Below are 4,900 nucleotides of genomic sequence, written 5' to 3' on the forward strand. Positions count from 1 at the left end.
CAGCAACTTATTAGTCAAAAAATTTGGCATTTGACATTGACATTAAAATAATCAGTTTAAAAATGTATATGTGAATAATGATTATTTAATTCGTATAATAAAATTAATCATGATAAGCATGCACTTTAATGAAAATTAAATTACATTTTATAAAAGCACCCACATAAATAATATTACAAAAACAATTATATTAAGTAAAAATAGCAATTTTGTGTATAAAGTCGATGTGTTTTATTAAATATAGGCGTTATAAAATAGGCACAAAATATTTTTTCTGTATGATTATTTATTCTGAGAGTGTATTTTTTATGATTTGATCCCGTCTTTCATTAAATGATTTAGTCATTATAGTATTTGGATTTTCTGCCAGATAATGAAATCCAACCATCGCAAAAAAATTAAGAAAAGGTACTCAAATGTTAGTATTAATAAGTACAGTATTTTTAAATATACTAATCTTAGATCAAATCAAACATAGTAACTTTATCAAAAATTAAATAAATGCTTATTTCGGTAACTTTATCTTAAACTAATTTCAATACGAGTCTAATTATTCCCTGAGGTTTAATAAACAAATTCAATATGAATATAACATTCCTATTCGAAAAATATATCTAACTGTTCACATTTTAATAAAACAGTTGATTTTTGTCGCTGTACAAGAGTTTTTATCGCTACGGTCAGAAAAGGTCACGGTCATTCCAGAAACCGCGCGACGGCATTTGGTAAAGCGCAATACATGTGGTTATTGAATAATAATATAATTTTAATAACTTTAAACAAGAGGATATTACGAATTCAAAACATGATAGAGATCCCTGTATCACATATGTGCACCGAAAACTAATGAATCTCATATTAAGGGAGGGTAGTCATCTAAAATTACGATCGTGCAAATCGAAGACAGAATAGGTAATTCCTTCACGGTAGTGAAATCAGTGAAGCCGTGGAACAGCTGAGCGGAAATTGGTCATTCGATTTCATATATGGTCTAATATAATACTTAGCATTTAGGTTATTTAATTCGTAATAAACGTTTTGTAATAACTTAGGGCGTGGACTCATGTCTACGGTGCCGTTTGCCGTGCAACGGTACGGCACCATCGCCGCAAATGGCTCGGCACCGTGCCACGGCGTTGTGACCGGCACGTGCTCACCATTATTGTGTTATCAGTTGCATAGTGCGGTAATTTTTTGCATAAAATGGCGGACGATTTAGATTTAGACAATTTGATTTCACTAGTGGAAGCACGTCCCGTTCTCTGGGACAAGTCAAAGGAAGATTATAAAAATAAAAAAATTTAAAATGGCACGACGCCGTGGCGCGGCACGGCGCCGCGCCGTCTGCCTGTTGCTCGTCATGAAATTTGGTGTGCAAGAATAAATAAATACTTACCCTAGATTACTTGGGGTAACTACAGGCACAAGGGAGATTACATCTTAGTTCCCGAGGTTGGTCGCGCATTGGCGATGTAAGGTTAATATTTCTTACAGCGCCTTTATCTAAGGGCGGTGGTGACCACTTACCAACTTGTGGCCGACTTACTCGTTACGCTTGCCAATAGGTAACCAATTACCTTTCAACAATTAGAGATCGCCTTCCTTTTATTTTAGGCTATTTCTTGAAATTAACAGCTGAGGCTGTATTTTGAATAAGACAACTCCATAAAAAATTAAGAATTTAATAATAATTTATATATAATTAAACTCTAATTCTAATTAATAATCCATCATTGATTATAATACGAATTAACAATGCAAGGAAAAGACCTCTGTTATTATCTCTTGGGACATTTAGATGTATAATCCCCAAGGTATCATTATTTTCTTCCGTTGTCTTCTAAAATGGAACGGTAAGAATCTTTCTTGTAGCATAAAATTAACTATGCGCCGTACTCTGGCCTCAAGGATTTTTTTTTATACTTTATATTATGATGCATTATGTTTTTATATAAATAGTTTAACATGTCAGGGTGGAATATTTTTAGTTGTTAATAAATTGAATACTCTTTATAATATTTCGTACCTAATGTTGGCGGCCAGTGGCGGACCCGGCATTGTCATTTGGGAGGGGCCTTATCCCCGCTGAGGGTAGGAATTATTTTAGGCATTATAATTATAAGTATGCTTAGCGCATAACAAGCCTTCTTGGATTACTTTTTATGAACATATTAGTAAAAAGTAGTAAAATTATTTATACCTTAATCTCATTGTGTTTGATTAAATAGTATATATAATATTTGACTAGGGGGACTATCAACAGTGTTATTGGTGTTAGGGCCTTTTGCTAGAGCTAGAGCTAGAGCTTTTGCCACTCATCAGATATTCTACCGCCAAACAGCAATACCAATATTGTTGTGTTCCGGCTTGAAGGGTGAGTGAGCCAGTATAACTATAGGCACGAGGGACATAACATCTTAGTTCCAAGGTTGGTGGTTAATATTTCTCACAGCGCCAATGTCTATTAGCAGTGGTGACCACTTATCATAAAAAGTGATAGGTACACGTATTTAGTAAATTGTTACACTTACCAATGTGCATCGAAAGGAACGTGTGACGATAATCATGTACTTGATTTTCTTCAGTTTCGGATATTAGTATTTAAAGCACTTTTGTTTTTCTAAGCAATTTTTACACATTAAGGGTATAATATCTCCAGTATTTTGGTTACCTTTATTTATTTATTTATTAGGTTTGCTAGCGATTTTTACATTGTTCATTCTTACATACATATACAATTATATACATCCAAAGATTATGTAAAATCATTTAAAAGAAAACAATGTAGTGTTATATAAATAAATGAATTTATTATAGAAAAGTTAATTTACAGCTTTACGTTCAAAAACTAGATTGTTAACATGATTTTATTCCTACTTATATCACGATATCAATTGTTTAGAATTTGTAATGCTATGTAGATACGAGTAGCTATCTAAATTTAGACCGCCCTTCTCTAGGATTTACACAAAATTAATCTTATTTTATTTGATTAGACCACAGCGCATCGCCGCGCGTTAACAAACGCTTGTATGGCTTTTAAATTAGATATTTTAAAGCGCTTCTCTAATATTAGATAGTAAACATGTATTTAATAAAAAACTACGTCATGTTTTATCGCGCTATGACAGTTTTCGTTAAAACTACACACGTTATCTGGAAGATCGATTTTTCGTAATCACGCAGTAACACTGACGGGTTATACGTTTTTTTTTCATTTTAATCGCGCGCTTTTAGCTGATAAATAAACTAAGTAAGTGTTGCCTAATTGTTTTATTGCTTTCGATGCTTCATGTATAGTGTTTGATAAAACTTGTTGCGTCCATTTTATGCGTTTAGTGCACTTAAACTGCTTCAGTACCTAGCTCTTTACAGGGATAAACTTTAGAAATGTTTTTTTTTTTTTGTTAAATATAGCTATTTTCAACATGGTCTACTTAAGTGACTACTACTACTACTACTTCTATATTAATGTCAAAAAAACGTTGATGAATCAGGGATATTGCTCAGTAGAAAATTATTTTAATGATAAATCTAAGTCCACGATTTATAGTATATATTTGTTGAATTCTAGGCAGTATTTTATTTTAATTGAACTTTATTGACATACTCTGTTAAAGAGTAACTACTGAATTTCTTGTCAGCTCTTCTCGGTAGAATCTAATTGCCGAACCGGTAATGACGATTAAACTTTATAGCCTTCTTGAATAAAACATAATTTGATTTTGGTTTTTAAGAATGTTACTGAATGAATAGAATGTACTACATAAATAATCTAAGAACAATTCAGCAACATACTTACAATAACAAATGAAAATTGAACGTTGATATTATGCCATTAGTTCAAGCCGCGGCTTTGCTCGCGTCTGAGATTGAGTGACAAACATTCATGCAGCCAAACTTTGGCATATATAATATTAGTATATTTTAGCTCACCTGAATCTATCCCTTTATTCAACATCAAGATTCACATCCTTAAATTCGAGTTGTATGTTCAACAACGCTGGTTATATTGTACTTTGTTCCCAATTATACGGACAGCATTTACGAAAAATGTAGGGTATCTTAAAATATTATTACCCAACTAGGTATTCTACATTGTAATTATACTATATATGTAAAAAAAAAACAAGTAGATATTACTATTATTATATTTTTATTATTCAGTTATTCCGTAAAATTGTTAACAGTCGACACCGCATGTATTTTTTAAATGATGAGTTTTAAGTAAAGCAATCACTGTAGAGCCATATTATCGTTCCTCCTTGTGTGCTAATAAACGTTTTCGCATTTAAAAAAAAATATGCTGTAGGTACTTTTGTAGTTATTGTAGAAAGCCATATTATTTAGGTAACTAGTCTTAGGTCCTAGTTTTTATGTTATTACATTTTAAGAATGATCTTTCGAACATACAAATAAATATCTATCACACAGTTTATTTTCTGATTCAGCTATCTATTGTAGACATTGCCTTATGATTGTCATTGATTAATAATACCTATTGTTACTGGTCCGCAGAGATCAATAAGCTTATTAAATCTTCTAATCATATTATTTAAACACTATTAGAAAAAAGTCCTTATAGGAAAAATCTCTTTGAATTTTTCACAAACTATTAAAAAAAGAATCAAATATATTTATTTACAAACAATGAATAAAATAATTAGTTTAAAAAAAATTTAAAATATCTTTAGCCGATTAATTTTTTTACTGCTCAATATTTTTTTTAATCAACTAGAAGAAATATAATAATATTTTCGAGGAAATAAATTTAATTATTTAAGCATGTTTTTTTTATTTGTTTCATTGTAACAAATAAATAGACGGTTATCACAAATAGCGCTCACCAACAAATGCTTGACAGCGATGCAGGTCATTTCAAATTATTTGGCCAGTGTTC

This window comes from Vanessa atalanta, chromosome 23, assembly GCF_905147765.1.
Source record: "Vanessa atalanta chromosome 23, ilVanAtal1.2, whole genome shotgun sequence".
NCBI lineage: Eukaryota > Metazoa > Arthropoda > Insecta > Lepidoptera > Nymphalidae > Vanessa > Vanessa atalanta.